Genomic DNA, 20,154 nt, shown 5'->3' on the forward strand with positions numbered 1-20,154 from the left:
CTTATAATCGGGGAAACAGGGTAGAGGGAATGAACTTTGTGTTTGTTGCAGGTGAAGCATTTGCATTGCAGGAAAACCTGTTAAACCCTGTCCTCAAAAAAATGAAACACAAACAGAAAAATGTTTTAATTACCGGTTATCTCGTGCTAGAAAAGGGTGGTTGAGAATGCGTTCGGTATTCTAGCAAATCGCTTTCGAATATTCCATACTGCTATCAATCTCCGCATGGACCAAATTAACAAGGTAGTCTATGCTACACTACCTTGTCCCTTTCCTTACTTTGAACCCCAATTACTCAGGAATGAGAGGGTATAGATGAACAAAACGGGAGCTGCATGTGGGGGACACATGTGGCTAACACCCCCTAAAATTTATTCACAACATAAAATTTAATCAGAAAATAAAAATCTCTGCCCATTAAAAGATTTTACCTTGTTATACACTGCTGGAGGCACCTGAACCCCAATTTCTCAGAAACGGGGGGGCGGGTAACAGTTGAACAAAATTAAAGGTGCAAGTGGGAGACACCTGTGACTAACACCACTTTAAGTTTCATCGCTAAGACATTGTCAGAACAAAAATAACTCTGCCCATCAAAAAAAATCTATTATGTTACACATTGCTGGAGGCTTCTAGCACCTGAAGCCCATTTTCTTAGGAAGAAAGGGGTAGAGGTGAAAAAAATTTGACGTGCAAGTGGGGGACACCTGTGGCTAATACCCTCTAAAATTTCATCATGGCATGGTCAGAACATAAAGAACCCATCAAAAAAATCTACCCTGATAGACATTGCTGAAATTGGGGTTCAGGTGTTACAAGCCTCCAGCAATGTAAAACAGGGTGGATTTTTTGGATTGGCAGAGTTTTTTATGTTCTGTCAATGCCTTAGCAATTAAATTTTAGGGGGTATTACCCATAGATGTTCCCCATTTGCAGCTCTAATTTTGGTCATCCATCCCCCCCCATTCCAGAGAAGTTGGGGTTCAGATGTTAGAAGTTTCCAGCAATGTGTAACAGGGTAGATTTTTTTGATGGGCGGATATTTTTATATTCTGACAATGGGGATTCAGGTGCTAGAAGCCTCCAGCAATGTGTAACGGTATATTTTTTGATGGGCAGAGTTTTTTATGTTGTGACAATGGCTTAATGATTAAATTTTAGGGGGTGTTAGCCACGGGTGTCTACCACTAACACCTATAATTTTGTTCACCTGTTACCCCCCGTTTCTGAGAAATTGGGGTTCAAGCATTAGAAGCCTTCAACAATGTGTAACAGAGTAGATTTTTTTAGATGGTCAAAGATTTTTATGTTCTTACAATGGCCTAACAATTAAATTTTAGAGGATATTAGCCACAGGTGTCTCCCACTTGCACCTCTTATTTTCTTTACCTGTACCCCCTGTTCCTGAGAAATTGGGGTTCAGGCGTTACAAGCCTCCAGCAATGTGTAACAGGGTAGTTTTTTTTTTGATGAGCAGAGTTCTTTATGCTCTGACGATACCTTAGTGATGAAATTTTAGAGGGTGTTAGTCTCAGGTGTCCTCTACTTGCACCTCTAATTGGGTTCATCTAGTGCTAGAAACCTCCAGCAATGTGTAATGATGATGGCCTAACGATAACATTTTAGGGCGTGTTAGCCACAGGTGTCCCTAACTCGTACATATAATTTTGCTCACCTGTTACCTTCTTGTTCCTGAGAAATTGGGGTTCAGGTGCTACAAGCATCCAGCTATGTGTAACATGGTAGAATTTTATGGATGGGCAGAGTTCTTTATGTTCAGGTGATGCCTTAGTGATGAAATTTTAGGGGTTGTTAGCCACAGGTGTCCCCCACTTGCACCTCTAATTTTGTTCACCTGTACTCGCTCATTTTTTAGAAATTGGGGTACAGGTGCTAGAAGCCTCCAGCAATGTGTAACAGGGTAAATTTTTTTGGCGGAGTTCTTTATGTTCTGACAATGGCCTAACTAGAAATTTTAGGGGTTGTTAGCCATGAATGAGATATTGGGGTTCAGGTGCTACAAGCCTTCAGCAATGTTTAACAGGGAGATTTTTTTATGGGCGGAGTTCTTTATGTTCTGATGATGGCCTATAATTCAATTTTTGGGGGTGTTAGTCATAGGTGTCCACCACTTGCACCTACATTTGGTTTTGTATATCTCCCCTTTCCAGAGAAATTGGGGTCCAAAGTAAGGAAAGGGACAGAGTAGTATAGTATGACATTTCTAGTTTTGTGACAGGTAGGTATATATTTGGGGTTTGCACCTACTCACTATGTAAGTGGCCCCAGGGGTACCTAATTTGTATGTTTAATTTCAGGCTTCTAGACACTTTTAAAACAGCAACCTTGATGTTCAATTTTAATAGAGCTTTGTACTGGGAGATGTAAGGCTGCAGAACATGACATGAAGCATTCATACACAAACACAGCTGTAAAACTTTCCTGACTATGACGCCATTGTACACCCCCATTTGTACACCCCTCCTGGTAGATTCATTTCACAGGTAGATTTTATCTCTAGAACACTGGCTAACCTTATACTGTGAAACAATCCCCACTCGTACAGCAGCAGCATGAGAGCTGTGTCTGTGTCCATGCTGCTGTTATTACCACACTGTATAAACCTTCGTACCTTCTACACTGATGTGTGAAATTGTCAGGGTACACATAACTTAAACATAACAAGCTGCCAGATACAGGGTCTCAAACATAAAATCCTTAGAACAATCAGAGATCTTTTCTCATTAAAGTGAACCTAAGGTGAACATAAAAAAATGACACCTCTACTTGCACAGATCTGTGACGTATGCTGCCTACGCTTGTCAAAAAAAAAGGAAAGTGCCGATCTCACTGCGCATGTGTGAGATCGCCATTATTCTTTCTTTTTCAATGACAGAAAAGTCCTTCCTGGGCATGCCCAGTCTGGGAGCCCAAGCCTCCTGGGATTCATAACATGAGTATCCCAGGAGGCTCTGCACTCCCATCCAGTCTTTAACGCAGCAGCAGTAATGACAGGCATTTAATAAATAAAAAACAAAAGGTTATCCACGCTTTTATATAAAGTAAAAATTGTGATTGGCTATTTCAAGACCAGGGTCTTCGAATTAAGTTTTCATATTAGGGACCCCTTTGGGGGCAACTTCCATGGCATTCAGCATTAGGGTACTGCCAATTGTCTGTGCGCTGTGATGCCTCAAATAAAAAATTGCCCACTCACTAAATGTTAGGGCTGCCTTTAGGTTGGCGGTGAGGTTGCATTGCGGTTACCCCATCCTCATGCCATGAAACCCTGGCTTGGAGTCAGAGCTGCAGATGCTGGGACTGAGGTGCTGGTGGGGTGCTTGTTACACATAGCTGGACACTTACCTTTTCTGGAACAGAGGAAGGCTGCCAACTGAAAAAGTGATAGCCAGTAAGAAACAATCCACCCCCCCAGCAGGAATGGGGAGGCTTTCTGATGATTCCACTGGAGGGCCACCTAAGAGTTAATCTTTTTAGCAAATCAAATACAAAAACATGGAATACATGTGTTGTGGAATGTACAGGTTGAGTTGTGTAAACTGTCTGGTCTGTTCTCTTGTGAACATCTTGTGCCCTCCTTCCCACACTAGGTTGTGGTGGGAGTGACCTGATCAGAAAAAAGTTATGGCTGTTATGCCCTGATGGGTCATGAGAAAGAAAGCAGCTGGTAATATACAAAACATATTCTCATTTTAACAATTGCAGGTTTTTTCATATTATAATGTAACAAGGAGGTTTGGTCAAAATAGGCTAGAAATCATCGGTGTAGGAGTTGATTGGTTGAGATCAGTGTATAATTGTTAACTCCTGATATCATAGAATTGAGAGCTGATGCTGACATTTTCTGGGTACGCGGAAAGAAAACCAACTTCCCCCTGCCTGACTTTTCCTATCATCAGTTAGATGATATGGAAATGGGCACTTCCTAGGGTAAACCAAGTCATGTGATCTTAATGGACCTGTTGCTGTTTTGGACCATTGTACACATCCAAAAAAGATAAGTACTAACTTTTAATTAAGCAGTGCCTGAGTGTTTTGTGTCGTTCTTTGACCCTTCCTGACACTTGTACTTCCACATTGTTACACCCACCCCTGTCACACATAACTATCCCCTAGTTAATAATATACAGTATTTATATAGTGGCATCTTATTATGCAGCGCTGTACAAAGTTTATAGTCATGTCACTAGCTGTCCCTCAAAGGAGCTCACAATCTAATGTTTCTACCATAGTCATATGTCGTTTTATACAGTCTATGCTCAATTGAGGGGGGGAAGCCAAATAACCTAACTGCATGTTTTTGGGATGTGGGAGGAAACCCAAGCAAACACTGGGAGAACCTGCAAACTCCATGCAGAGAGTGTCCTGGCCAAGAGTCAACCTTTGACCCAGCGCTGCAAAGGCCAGAGTGCTACCACTGAGCCACCGTGCTTACTCTCCATGAACCCCAATTTCTATGTAACATCTGGCTATCGATAGAGCTTTTATTGACGTGTGAGAACAATCAAATGTAACTATTGTTCTAAATTTTTAGGTGGTGCATGAGTTTATAAGGGTAAAGGAATACCAAAATTTCTACCTTACAAATTAAACAATAAAATGTGTACATTTAGCCCAGTATAGAAATAGTTTAACATTTTTTCTAGGAAACAATTCACATAAATAATGCCTATGTGGGGTTTTGTCAAGCCTTAGGAAACATTTTTCACTATCATTAGTTCTGTGCATCTGATTGAAAAATGGTCTGGTCACAAGCTTGATATACCTTGGGATGAGTCACATAATGAGTGTGATTACCCCCATCCCCCCACTAATATTCCATGGTGCCCTGTCTCATATAAATGTTTCTTATATCCTTTAAATCACAATTTCTGGGTAACTCTCTCTAAAATTGCCTCGCTATGCCACTTACCTTGTGTGAACTCCATTTTCCCATGAACCGGGAGATGTAGGGACCTGAAGATGTAGTAGTAGGAACATGTCTCCCTTGGCTATCTGTTACATGAATTACATTTCCCGGGAAGTGTCCATTGCAGTGTTATTGGGGTACAAAGAATGTTAACAGCCCCCTATAACTGACAGGAGGCTTTGTATGGTGTAGTTTTTGCTGTGTCAATTCAGAAATGGTGAGCGGGGAGCAATATATGACCAGCCAGCACTGTATGATGAGTTTAGTTTTGTACCTTTTATGCTGCTGGGTGGGGGGTGGGGGGTCCTGAAAATTTTTCCTAGCCCAATAATGATCGTGAGATATAGAAAGTGGTAAAAGGGGGCAGAAAATTGAGGCTTTTATCACTGGGTGATGTTTAATATCTGGCTACAGGGCCAACAATATTTTGTATGAACCCCTGAGACCTCCTCGGCAAAGTCCGTTTGGCAGATCCCCTTGTGTTCTAAGTTTTAGGTAGACAATATCAGATTCTGGGTTGTTACTATATGATTATGTTATTCATTTTACTGGTAAAAATGTACCACCAAAAAAAAATTTAGAACAATCATCACTTTGATTGTTCTCACACATGTGTAAATAAAAGCTCCATCTATAGCGAGATGTTACAGAGGAATTGGGGTTAATAGAGAGTAAGGGGATAGCTATGGGAGATAGGGTAGCACGGTATGATGGGCATAACATTTTAATCAGGGGTTGGGAGGGAGGATTGTAGAAAAAAATGTGTATTAGACTGGTTCACTCAGTTGGCAGCCTCGCTCTGCAGGTAAGTGTGCAGCTATGTGTAACAAGCACCCCGCCAGCTGCTCAGTCCCTCGCACTGCAGGATCTGCAGATTTGACTCCAGGTGACAGTGAGCTGAACTGAGCCTCTCCACCGAGCATGGGTTCCATGGCATGGTTCCATCGCCTCCAGTCTGAATGCAGTCTTAAGTTTTGTGAGCAGGCAAATTTATATTTAAAGCATCACAGCACACAGATCATTGGCAATACCCTAACGCTGAATGCCATGGAAGTGCCCCCCAGGGTTCCCTAATATGCAAACTCAATTTGGGGACCCTGGTCCTGAAATAGCCAATCACCACAATTTTTACTTTCTGTAAAAGGGTAGATAACCCTTTTTGTTTCTTTTTTTCGTTCATTAAATGCTTTTTTTTAAAAAAAACAAAAAGGCAAAGCCCCTTCAATTCTGTCATTACTGCAGCAGTAGTAAAGACTGCATGTGAGCACAGAGCCTCCTGGGATACGCACGTCACGAGTCCCAGGGGGCTTGGGGTCTGAGAATGGGCATGTGTAGGAGGGACTTTTTTGTCATAGATAGAAGAAAGATGGCGATCTCACACATGCGCAGTAACTAATATCGACGCTTTCTTTTTTATTGACAAAAGTGTATTTTTTATTTTTACTTTAGGTCCACTATAACCTCCTGGGCATTTTACTGATGTCTGGATTTCAAAAGCGGTACACTATTTTTCATGGTTTATTTATTTTTTTATATTGTAGACCTGTAACTTACCAAAATATGTTTAAACAAGGGTCTAGTAGATATCCTGAAATTAATAAAGTTTGAAACACACAATCATGCAAAAAAAAAACAGTTAAATTCATTAATAAAAACTGAATAAAAAACACAAAAATCAGCTGAAACAAATATGCATAAATAAATAAAAAATACTGAAAATGCAATAACTCTGTATACTGTATAGTACTATATTTTTTTAAAACACCTCCCTGGTGTGGTAAATTTTAAAACGGGGCAGCACAACGTCACATTCGGGGCAGTAAAGCCAGGTTTCCCTCCGGATTTTTTTCCCATCCTCCCCTCTCTTGGAGCAGCACACCACGCACATTCTTGTGTGCTTTTGCCTTCTTGGGGTTGGTGGAATCTACTCCGGAAAATGACAAGCACTTAGGCGTAGAGGGTTCACCGTGTATGACGCACGTTGTCCAAGTTGATGTTAATTTGCATCCTCTTCTGGTGTTAGGTGTTTCACACATATAGCTTCACAGATTTTCCATATGAATTCAGGGTGGGGTACAGGCCTGTCATTTTGTTTTTTGAATAGTATACAATCCACAGACACCGTTCCACTAGATGGCAAAATATTTTTTTAGTACTTTCTCTGTTGCTTTCTGACAGCTGGATAGAAAGTCCTGGTCTGGTCAGCTCTGTCGACACCCACCCTTGTGCAGTTGTAGTCGATGACTACCTGGGGGTTCCCCAGGGGCTTTACCACTTCTTGTTCTGGTTTGAACAGTGGCTCATCATGCAGACATCCTTTTTATCATGCCATCGGAGAGCCATCATATTTCCTTCCTGCCAGGCAACTTTATCCCCAGGCTTGAGCTTTTGTGCGGTGAAAGTGGCTGGCATTTTGTGCCGTTTAACCCTAACGGTTCCGTAGGCATCCATTTTGTTTTGTATCAGGAACTCGTAAAGCTCAGGGGATGTATAAAAATTGTCTGTAGTAAGACAATACCCTTGGTTCAGCAAAGGCTCAATAAGAGTTAGCACAGAAGACGTTGCCATTCCATAGGAAGTAAATCTGGGATCAAATTTTGTGCCTTTGCCTGTATATATGACAGAGTTCCAGATATATCCAGATTTGGATTCGCACAGCATGAAAGACTTGATCCCAAAGCGTGCCCTCTTGGATGCTATGTACTGCACCCAGCTTAGTCTCCCTTTATATGCCATCAGACTTTCATCCACAGTAATGTCCCTTTCTGGCACATAGCAGGTTTTGAAGTTGTTTATAATCATTTTATAAACCTGCCAATTTTTTTTTTGAGGGGGCAGGATGGGTGGTCTAATCAAAATCATCATTGTTGGTAAAATGTAAAAATTTTATGATCAGGCCAAATCGATATTCAGGCATAACTGTGCCAAAAAAAGGAGTGGCAAGCAGTTTGTTGGTGGACCAGTACCACTTCTGCAGGGGTTTCCCCACCACTCCCTGGAGAATAACAAGGCTCAGAAAAGCCAAATATCTTTTTGTGTGACAGGTTCCCACTTTCTGGTTCTGGACAATCTCGCACCTGGAGCAGGCAGCTGTTGCGCTACATATCTGTTTGTTTCTTCAACTATTTTCTGAATGACTTCGCCATTCAGCAATAGCTCCAGGAAGGCCAAGGGGTTGTGCTCACAGTGCACCTTCAGGCCCGGCACCCTAGTAAATGGAAACCTAGGGGGCACAGGCTGGGCCTGACAAGCGTCAATTGCGCACCAGGTGTGCACATCACTAACCTCTATAGAGTCGCTGTCACTCCCAGTTTGGGTCTCAGAATCCGATTAGAAGTCTCTGGGCGCTCTATCACTATCTGTGGACCCCACAAGTGACTCCAGATCGCTCTCACTGTCTGAGAACTGTTCCAACACATCTTGGGTGGATAGACGCCTTCTGGAGCTTGAAGCCATGGCAGGGGTCAGGCAGGCGGTGATGTCCGGGTCCAGGCAAAGGTCAGGGCAGGTGGCAGACAGTGAATGGTCAAAATAAGGCAAAGGTAATAGCAGGTTGTTTATGTCCAGGGAGAGATCAAGCCAGGTGGCCGGCAGAGATGACAAAGATCAGTAAAGGTAATAGCAGACAGCAGACACTGTGTTACACTCTAGCCATCCATGGATTAACTGGTATTTTAAAACTGTGATTGTGTATTTACTTTGTATATGTATTTGTATTTTGTATTTGTGTTTATTTTGTATTGGGATGTTTTTTTTACCCCCAAGTAGGCTCGGGGTAACTGCCCAGGAGGTTATTGGGAAAAGATCCCTGATTGTTATTAGGTTTTTATGTTTGAGACCCCGTATCCGGCAAGGTGCTATGTTTAGAGTGAAAATTAGGGGGATATTTATTAGCAGTTCTTGGAGTCCCCTGTGTACCCTGAAAATTTCAAGTTTGTACAACAATCTGTGTAGGAGATATGAAGATTTATACATTGCGGGTAATGACAGCAGCATAGACACAGATCTCATGCAGCTACTGTACAAATGGTGGGATTTTTTCACAGTGCAAGGTGGGCGGGAAGCAGCAAGCTGATCTCCGAGGTCTATAGAACACGCCCACTCTCGGAGAGCTCACGCTAAAGCAGAATCTCATTGAAAAAGATAGGAGATGCGCGCGCGGACAGAGCAGAAACTGCTAATTTTGTGACGTAATTGTACACGCCCAATCAGCTGGTAGTACGCATTCCTAAAGTAGGATTATCTAATAGGACAGGGGCCAAGGATAGGGGCGGGGCTATAGGGGTGCATTCCTTCCTGTGTTTTCTAGTTTACTTTCCGCCCAGAAAAAGTCCCTATATGACTACGTCATGAAGCTGGCAAGAAACCCGGAAGAAAGAGAGAAAACATCTGCGGGGAAGTTATTTAGGTGGTAAGACGTTTCCCTGCATCACCGATTGACGCCTCAATCTTCTCCCAGTAGGTGAGTAAATGCCAAAAGCTGCATGAACTTCTGCCTGAGACAGGTAGTCTTAGTTTTGTTCTTAGTGGTGCCATTGTGCAGGGGACGGGGAAGGACATAGTTCCTAGCACTATGTTTGTCTATATCACATATTGGCATGTCAGTCTGTCGTCACACCACACTAAGGGCAGCGCTACCAACATTAAAGATGTAAACAAGTCACCCTCCTCAGCTTATCAGATCTGAGGTAGATGTAGGCATGGACTGACAGGTGCTTGGTTTCAGTTTAAATCTGACTTTCCCTTCAGTCCTGCACAGTTGTCTCAGCTTCCCTCCTGTACTGAGATTGTCAACGCAAGCTTCAGAAGCTGCAACAAATCAGATCTTCCTGGCCGGTGGTCATCCAGTATTATCTAGGCCTTTTCTCTGAGCCTGATGGGTCTATTTTTTTAATTCATTAATTCAAAGTTTATTAAATAATATAGGATAAGCATGCCATGTGTGCATTACCTATAATGTGATATTACCTATGGATGCTCTCTCCTCCCGTCTGACGCCTATGTATGATAGAAGCATGAATCAGGGGAAGCTAACTCACTCCTTGTATATAAGTGAGCTAGCTACTGAGCTAGAAGCATGATGTTTTCAGGAAGGTCGCACACTGCCAACCCATTCCAACCTGCTGTGATCTGAGAAGTAGTGTCCCAATGATGATATCACTGATCCTAAAAAATATGAATGAAAAAAAGGTTTTATTTTAACCTCCTAAGCGATAAAAAAAGATGCTGAAAGCGGTAATGCCGAGTCACATTCGAGGTAGCTAAAACAGTGAAATACAATAGTAAATACAACCTTACCTGATCCGCCGGTGTCCTTCACAATCCCCGTCCTCTCGCTTCCTCTGCATCCGATGAGTCACTGGGAGCTCCCGGTGACGTCGGTACGTGCAGCCGTTGCGTCGGGAGAGTGGCGGGAATTTCAAATCTATTTGTTTTGCATTCAATACAAAATAACTGTATTGAATGCAATACAATGGATTTATGTGTGTAAGAGCAGTACATTTTACATTTTACAGTATACCAGTATAAGTATAATATTTATTTATTTTAATTTTTTGACATGACTTTGTGTTTCAAACTTTATTATACTCATACTATTATAATATACTGTAAAATACATTTTTGTACCGCGTTTAGACATATAAATCCTGACAGAAATGAACCACCCAGGAGATTAAAATGTTATTAACATGTTGATGGGGGTGTGGGGACATCAAATTAGCAGATAACATTTTAAATACATTTCAGGTGCTTCAAAACAAAAATCTGTCCAAAGTCCTACAGTTCATTGTCTTCAGAAAGCACACACAGTCTTTGTAGACAAGTCTGACCCTTGGCAGGCTGCTACACAAAAGGACCCGTGCTCTGTGCGGAAGCAGTGGAATCTCTTTAGAGGTCAGACAGACCTTTAGCTCTGCAATCAGTAAGGGTGATGGCCTCTTTTTGATTGGGCATTTTGTCTCAACAGGGGAACGCTAAAAGTTCAGTCAGACTTTACAACAACTTTTTTTTTCTTTACAAACAGAATAGGGAATAGAAAGTACCCACATGTTTTTTTTTGTATGTTCTAACAGGGATTTTGTGGGTTTCCCCCCCACCCACAAAAAACATAGTTATTTGACTTTCTGCTCCCCCAATATTAGCCCCAGACTTTAACGATATTTTTTCATACAAAAGGCTATCTTGCACTAATCACAATATATATGCAGCTGCTTAAAAGTCAGTAGAAATAGACCTATATAAACATAATTAAAATATATGCCACATAAGAATACACATAAAATGTTTCTTAAAGTAAAAAATCACAGTAAAATAACATCTGATACATATTTACCAATAATAATACCAATAAATAATAAAGATTTGGTGGAGTTTATGAAGGCATTTTCTGTTTTATCTTTCTTTTATTTTGCTTATATGTTTTCCCATTGATTTTATCAAGGATTTTGTTTGGGAATTATCTGCTGGTGTAGCTGGTGTAGCATAGTTCACTGATGGTTAGAATAACCTGCATACCACGCTGCTTGGAAATATGCAGGAAACGCCAGGCAGAAGTGTGGAAGTTTCCACCACACGTGAATCCTGGAGGAAAAGGTTTTCTTTTCTGGCAAGAACTACAGGAGTGTAAAGGTGCGTACACACTTCCAATTTTTATCGTTCCAATCGAACGACGAACGATCGATTGGGCAAAAAATCGTTCGTAAAAAAGTAACCAACGACGCAGACGAACGAGGAAAGTCGCTGGAAACGAACGACCGGACCGACGGATCGGATTGGACGACGATCGTTGAACATCGTTCGTGTGTACGGTCGTTCGTTGATCGTCCATGTTCAGAGCATGCGTGATGAACGAACGTCCGTTCACTTTCCTGTCGTGCACATAGTTCCTCTATCGCCAAACGATCGTATCTATTGTGTGTACAATATCTACGAACGATCGTGTCGTTAACTCTATGTGCAGGATCGGTGCTATACGATCGTTCGTATATATCGTGCATGAACGTTCGTCGTTCGTTTTCCAACGATAATAATTGGAAGTGTGTACGTAGCTTTAGACCAATTGATTTGTTTCACAGCCACCTATTTTGGGTGAGTGAGGCTATTTATTATATATTGGTGGAGATGGTTGGCTGAAGCAGTCCCTAAATATACCTGGTATTATTTCCTCATCATTTGTGACTTTAAAGACATTTTTATATGTGTTCATATGTGCCATAGTTTGTTAATGATATGACAAATAGATTGCATTGTTTAACCAAAATGTCTTAAGCTGGGTTGGAGGAAACTGTAGGTGGGTGGCAGCCCCTGTATTGTGCCCCAACCTGGCTTTAACTAAACAAAAGTAGCTGGGTGGTTACTGAAAAGTGCCGGGTGGTGCACTTGTGGATTGTGGGCCACTTTGGCAGACAGGTAATGACAGAACTATGGACTTTGTAAAGTGCTATTTATTATGTTGGTTCTAGATCAGTAGAAGTTCATAATAATATCAATTGGTTAACGTTGGTTGATTTGAGCCTTACTTGCTGCGATGACACAAAAATTATACAATTGCTTGTTTTTTCTACTCCTAAAGTAATGGTCATTAGAACCAACTAAGAACCCAAAAGGACTCAGAATCCAATCAAACTTGCAGAGGGTCTATCCCTTTCACATTCTATTAAACAAGTTTTAGTTTTACATTCACCCTAGCATTTACAAGTGTTTATTTGTGGACTTACCGGGTCTTGAGTAAGCATAGCTATACTACCTGTGTGCCAGACTTTACCAGCTGCTTGTCCTGTTTCTTAGGAGGATTCCCTGCACTAGACAGAACACTAGACTGAAACACAGCAGGTCTCCTGAGATAAGACTGATTGGTCATAAAATTGACAACTATACACGCAATTCTCTGTTTGTCAGGTAAGCCAAGTATTTTGCTCTAAAAATTAGAGAGAGAAGGAGATTAGGCACTTCCCTTATATATTTTCAGCTAGTTTTGAGCCAGCCCTATTATAACAAATATCATAAACAAAGAAAGATATAGAAAAGAGGGGCTTTTTGTGGTGTGCATATTACTTTAAGTTGGTATATTACACAAGTGCAGAGAGATAACATGCAGCGAGTTAATGTTGTTTTGTAGAAAGTACATGCGATTAAGGCTAGGTGTACAAATAAAGCCATGAACATTACATTCTCATTTTTGGTGATCACATAAAATTTACTGTCGTCTCAAACCTGATGCGTTTCATGGATTGGCTTTCTCAGTGGATTCTAAGAGACTTTTAATTATTAATAGAACATTGACAGAGAGAAAAATTAAATTTAACATCTTCATTATGAAATATAGTCACATCAATTTTAGAAAACCGGTAAGTATACTTACATGGAAAGTGTACATTTTATATTCTAAATGATTAGAAGTATGTAAATTGGTAAATTAGTAAATTGATCTAAAAGTATGTAAATAATACATTTATACAGTATATATGTGTATCATGTAGGGATTTTCTACTAGGTTGATAGACCATTTGTGTCTTATTGTATGGGGATATGTATGATAAAAGTTTACTCTGTCATGAAAAGTATATTTATTATTGGTTTTGTTATTACTGTATAATTTTAATTTTTAAAGCAATATATGGTAGGATAAAAATCTGACTCACTTTTGGTAATTGATCATTTGGTCATATTAATTGTGAGAGGAACACTACTTTTTGTCTAGGTAAAGAAATTTTGAAGTAATCATGAAGGTTGGGCTCCAAAGGAGAAAGAAAAACATACCGTATTTTTCGGACCATAAGCCTAAAGTGGGGGGAAAATCAGGGTGCGTCTTATGGTCCGAATGCATATTTTTTTACTTTGTGTATGCACATTTTACATTTCATTTACCCTGTAGTTGGTCCGCCTGAACACTTTCTCACACACACCATACACGCTGCCTGTGATCTATCCAGAAGCAACAGTATGACGTAGGGAGGGCGGTGTGTCTTCTCCCCGTGATTCGGGGGCGGAGCTTGTGGAGCCATTCTTCTGCTCATCAGTCATGGGCATCCAATAGAGTAGTAGGCGAAGTGGGTGCGGAGCAGTAGCAGCATGATGAGGTAGGGAGGGCGGTGTCTTCTCCCCGGGATTTGGGGGGCGGGGCTTTGGCGGATGAATTCTTCTGCCCATCAATCACGGGCATCCAATCAAGTAGGAGCGGGGCGGAACAGAACACGGACAGCACACAGTAAACATTGACCGGAGGAGGCGGAACGTATGGAGCAGGAGGGGCAGACGTGCGGACATTTCAGGGCAGCATAGATTGATACAGTGCCCGGGAGATATGCACAGAACTGGCGAAATTGTGCCCACACTGCCCAGCAAGGAGTGAGACTGCCCGGGGAGACATGAGGAGGCACAGCCCGCACTGGTAAGCTCAGCAGAGCGTTGACATGGTGCTCGGGCAGCACGTGGTTAGACTGTCGGGAGGGGGGACAAGGCGCGCTATAGGAGGGAGAGGGAAGCCTGAACACACACAGCCTAGCCGTGCAGGAAGGGTCAGAGAAGTCTCCACAGCCCGCAGTACATGCCACAAATCCAGCCTGCAGCACACACAGCATAAAGAGAAAACTGCGAGCAAGCACCACACAAAGTTAGGGGCAGTTTTAATGCAGGCAAAATGTGTATTTGTCGTATAAGACGCACCAACTTCCCCCCCCCCCAGTTTTGGGGGAAGAAAAAGTGCGTCTTATACGGTGAAAAATCTGGTATCTTGTTTTATAATTGTGATTGCATTTTGTAGTTTCATGTGTTTGTGAAACGCTTGTACCTTTAATACTTATACTATTTCCTAATTTAAGTGACCCATTGTTGGGCATATTGTGACAAATTCATAGGCAAAAAACCTTAAAGGAGCATACCACAAGAGGTGTAAACACTACAATTCCAGGGCTGTAGAGTCAGTACTTTTTTGCCAACCTTTAATCCAGGAACCCAATAAATGCTTCCAAGCAACTTGAACTCCACAGTAATGGAAACTGAAGTGAAAATCTATTGTCTGTACAGCTGTCCAATATGATTTTTTTTTCCCACTTCATCAGTAAGTAACTGTTTTTTTTTTGTTTTTATTTAAAGGGGTGTAGGCATGTGACTCCAAGGAATGAATAGCGCCGTATGAGCAGCTCTTATTTGTTGCTCCTGTCATCGTAGACAATGCAAAGACAAAGGCTTGGTGTTTGTACGGGTACTTTGGCTGGCTATATTTTCAACTTTATTTGTTGTGCTGACTACAGTCACAGAGACAAGTAGGGGAGAAAGGGAAATCCCAAGTTAGACTGTTATTATTAGGGACAAATATAGTGATAACTGTCTAACTTGGGATTTTCCCTCTTGTCCTGTTGATTCACCTACGAAAACTTCTCCATTGAGATACAGACCACAAAAAAGTAACTTGTGGTTTATGCCTTACATATTTTGTGTATAACCAAAGTTTTGGGGGGGGGGGACCTGGAACCTGGAACCTGGAAATCTGCTAACATGCTAACCTCTAAGCCACTGTGCTTACCAAGTAAACAGATGAAATGAAGTCTCCTGCTCAATGTGTTTGAGTCAGTGACCCTCAAAGAACAACCAGAGACAGTCAGGAAACTAGGTTTTTCAGAAGGAAGTGAGCAATGGTAAACTAACTGTTGCTTTCCTGACAGGAAAGAGGTTTTACAGCAATCAACCAGATCCTGCAGTAGAAAAATACATTCTGGAAGCTGAACATTTGTTAAGGCAATAAAATCACTTTTAACTGGTATCTGCACATACTGTTTTATCCTGGAGTATGGTAAAGATAATCACAGTTGGTTATTGTATCCTGCAGTCCAACATACTTGAGCTTGCTCACTGTTTGGCTGGTGAAACAAGTGGCTTTTTTCTCAAGTGGAGTTGGAAAAAAAAGGAAGGCCAGCCCTGTGTTTGAGCACCCCAACATGTTTCCCCCGGTGGGGAGTGGAAACGCCAGAAGGAAAAGACAATTGGTAGTCATAGGGGATTCTATGATCAGTAGGACGGATAGAATAGTTTGTCCCCAGGATCCGTTCAACCGAATGGTTTGCTGACTCCCTGGTGCCAGGGTTTGGCATGTGGTGGACCAAGTGGACAAATTAATGCGAGGGACTGGATAGGACCCAGCTGTCCTGGTCCATGTTGGAATTAATGACAATATAGATGGAAGATGGAGGATCTTTAAAAATCAGTTTAGGGAACTAGGTTTCAAGCTGAAGAAAAGGACCTCCAAGGTTATATTCTCTGTAATATTGCCTGTGCCATGCACAACACAGGAAAGGCAGAGGCAGCTTAGGCAACTAAACACATGGCTTAAGTCCTGCTGTAGAAGGGAAGGGTTTGGGTTCATAGAGCACTGGGCTGACTTTTCATTGGGGTACAACTTGTATGCCAGAGATGGTTTGCACCTAAATGAAAGGGGGTCTGCTGTGCTAGGGGAAAGATTTAGGGGAATTGTGGAGGGATATTTAAACTTGAACATAGGGGGGTGTAGAGTTAAATAGGGTGGTAGAAAGGTTAGTCGGGTCAGACACCAGTAGAGGGTGGATTAGGGATAGTTTGGGGGAGTGTTATGCATAATTGTAAGGAGCTCCCCATGTTACAAACAAACATTGGATTGTGCAGTACTAGCGGTACTGAAAAACAAAAGGATTTGACAAACAATGATGGTAAAAGCAGCATTGATTTCAAGAGCCTGTTCACCAATGCTAGAAGTCTAGCAAACAAAATAGGGGAGTTGGAAGCCTTAATGAGTGAGGAGCATTTTGACTTAGTTGGCATACCTGAATCCTGGCTTTGTTCTTCACATGACTGGGCTGTCAGTATTCCTGGGTATACTCTCTTTCGTAAAGACAGAGTCAACCGAAAGAGTGGTGGTGGCTCTATGTGAGAAGTGATCTAAAAGTGAATGTGAAAGAAAAAATTGCGGATGTAACAAGCAATGAGGTTGAGGCATTATGGGTGGAGTTGAATGTGGGGTTGAAAAACACACAATTAATGATCAGAGTCTGCAATAGGCCCCCCAGTGCTAAGGAAGAAATGGAAAATCAACTTTTAGCACAGATAGAAAAAGCAGCAAAAAGTGAAAGTGTTTTAATCATGGCAGATTTTCAACTACCCTGACATTGACTGGATTAATGGCACTACAGGAGGAGCAAAAGGGAAGAAACTTGTGAATTTAATACAAGATAGTTTGATGGTATAGTTTATAGAAGCCATAACTAGAAATGATACCCTGCTGGACCTAGTTCTTTCTAACAATGCAGAGCTTATACCAAAAATGTGCATATAAAAATGAATCTGGGTAGCAGTGTCCATAATATGATTTCATTTAATGTAAGTTGTAAACAGGAAGCAAAAACCGGTAAGATAAAAACATTTATTTTTTCATTATTGAGGGCGGCTTTCTGTGACTTGTACTGGGAGACAATATTGTCCTCAAAGAACACAGAACCGAAATGGGAATGTTTCAAGTCTGTTCTACAAAAGCAAACTGAAAAATAAATTCCAATGGGTAATAGGTTTTAATTTTAGCCCCCTAAATTTATGTGGCTCACAGCTGATGTTAAAAAAGCCATAAGGAACAAGAAAAGGGCATTCCAAAAATATAAAAATGAAAACATTTGAAAACTATAAAGAATATAACAAAATATGTAAAAAGTAGATAAAATGTGCAAAACTTCAAAATGAAAGACAGATTCAACTTCAAAATGAAAGATTGCAAAGGAAAGTAAGCCAAACCCCAAAAATCTTATAAAATATAATAACAGCAAAAAGATCAGATCTAAGCATGTAGGCCCCTGGGTGTTGCTGGGTTGGTAACTGGGGATAAAGACAAGGCAGATTTACTACACACTTTTTTTTAGCTCTGTGTACACAAAGGAAAAAAGCAGAGCTCAAGTGCAAATTCATAATAGCAATGCCACTGCCTTAAATGAGTCACAATGGCTCAGAATTGATATGAATGAGAAACAGCTGGGAAAAATTAAGGTTGATAAAGCACCAAGACCTGATGGATTACATCCACCTAACCTCAAAGAGCTGAGCTCAGTTATTTCAAAGCCATTATTTCTAATCTTTGGAGACTCTTTAGCCACTGGCATGGTACGGATGGATTGGTGTAAGGCCAATGTGGTTCCTATCTTCAAAAAGGGACAAAAGTCATTACCAGGTAACTACAGACCGGTTAGTTTAATGTCCATAGTTGGAAAGGTCCTGGAGAGTTTGATAAAGAACCACATAGAGGACTTTCTGCTAGAAAATAAAATTCATAAGTGATAGTCAGCATGGCTTCAAGAAAGACAGAAGTTGTCAAACAAATTTACACTCTTTTTATGAGGAAATAAGTTGACAGGTAGACAGTGGAGTAGCAGTTGATATAGTGAACTTGGACATTGCTAAAGCATTTGACACAGTACCTCACAGACGGTTAATATGCAAGTTAGCGTCAATAGGTTTAGAAAAGTCAATCTGTAAATGGATAGAGAACTGGCTTAAAGACCACATCCAGAGAGTTGTAATTAATGATTCATACTGAATGGCTCAAGGTTTTATAGTGGTGTACCCCAGGGTTCAGTGTTGGGACTGTTTAACATCTTTATAAATGATATAGAGTTTGGGATTAAAAGTACCATTTCTGTGTTTGCAGATGACACCAAACTTTTTAATGGAATTATGTCCATACAGGATGTCTATAATCTAAAAGCAGACCTGGATGTACTGTTTGATTGGGCAGCCAAGTGGCAAATGACATTGATTAAAGATGAATGTAAAATTATGCACTTGGGCGCTAACAACATGCATGCTTCATACTGTCTAGGGGGAATACATTTGGGGGAGTCAGAAATGGAAAAGGATCTGGGGATTCTGGTAGTTCATAGACCTAATAACAACATGCAATGCCAAGCTGCAATATCTAAAGCTAGTAAAGTACTTTCTTGTTTTAAAAGAGAAATAGACTGCAGAGATGGAGACATAATCCTGCCCCTGTACAAAGCATTGGTCAGACCACATCTGGAATATACAGTGCAGTTTTGGGCCCCAGTTCACAAAAAGGACATTGTGGAATTGGCAGGAGTGCAGAGAAGGGCAACTAAACTAATAAAAGGAATGGAGGAGCTCAGCTATGAGGAGAGATTAGCTGAACTGAATGTATTCTCCCTTAAAAAGAGACGTAAAGGGGGGATATGATCACCCTGTATAAATATATAAACGATCCATATAGAGAACTCTCTTCCCCATTATTCACTTTGAGATCATTACAAAAAACAAGAGGGCACTCCTTGCGTCTGGAGGAAAAGAAGTTTAAGCTCCGGATGAGGAAGGGATTCTTCACTGTAAGGTCTGTGAAAATGTGGAATCGGCTCCCTCAGGAAGTAGTTTCAGCAACTTCTATAGATTGCTTTAAGAAAAAGCTGGATGTTTTTCTAGAAGCACAGAATATAACTGGGTATTAAGGATTTAAAGTAAACATAACAGTGACTGTTGATGCAGGGAACATCCGATTGCCTCATGGAATTGGGAAGACATTTTTTTTCCCCTGTTGAAGCAAATTGTACCAGGGTTTTTTTTTTGCCTTCCTCTGGACCAACCAATGTCTTATAGGGTTTTATATCTGGGATATGTTTATTTCCTTAGTGGTTGAACTTGATGGACTTATGTCTTTTTTCAACCTAACCTACTATGTAACTTACATTAGGAAATATATCTATGAAAGATGGAAAAGATGGAAAGGCAGCATGTGATATATTTACAGTGCATATAAGGCATGTTGGCTCACTGCAGCACCTGGGTCTCCCAGGTCATACCTCGGTCAGCATACTGTCTGCATGGAGTTTGTATATTATCCCTGTGTTTGCACAGGTTTTCCTATGGGTACGCCAGTTTTCCCCTACACCCAAAAACATAATGGAAGTTTAATTATATATGTCTGTCAGGCACATTCAATTGTGAGCCCCTTTGAGGGACAGTAAGTTATATTATTATTATTAATATTAATAATAAACAGGGTTTATATAGCGCTAACATATTACGCAGCGCTGTACAAGAAATAGGAATTGCGAATGACAGATGAATACAGACAGTGACACAGGAGGTGAGGACCCTGCCCTGAAGAGGTTACAATCCAGCAGGTGGGAGACGTAACACAAAATAGGAGGGGAGATATGTAGTGGTGGGAAGTGGTGAGGTCAAAAGACAGAAGAAGACGGGTA

At 41.1% G+C, this 20,154-nt stretch overlaps 1 protein-coding gene across 8 annotated transcripts in view; it reads left to right on the forward strand.

Annotated features, from left to right (window-relative positions):
* Positions 1-20,154, forward strand: part of IKBKG (inhibitor of nuclear factor kappa B kinase regulatory subunit gamma) — a 56,260-nt gene that overhangs the window by 803 nt on the left and 35,303 nt on the right. For 6 of the 8 annotated variants that reach the window (XM_072431595.1, XM_072431598.1, XM_072431599.1 and 3 more), the window contains exons 1-2: positions 9,239-9,392; positions 12,719-12,829. The exons of 1 other annotated variant lie outside the window; for it this stretch is intronic. The gene's annotated coding sequence lies outside the window, so the exon portion shown is untranslated. Of the gene's footprint in view, positions 1-9,234; positions 9,393-12,718; positions 12,830-20,154 lie in introns of those variants that run through there. One more of the 8 variants, XM_072431596.1, reaches the window with a different exon arrangement.

The sequence above is a fragment of the Pyxicephalus adspersus genome, chromosome Z (genome assembly GCF_032062135.1).
Source record: "Pyxicephalus adspersus chromosome Z, UCB_Pads_2.0, whole genome shotgun sequence".
Taxonomy (NCBI): domain Eukaryota; kingdom Metazoa; phylum Chordata; class Amphibia; order Anura; family Pyxicephalidae; genus Pyxicephalus; species Pyxicephalus adspersus.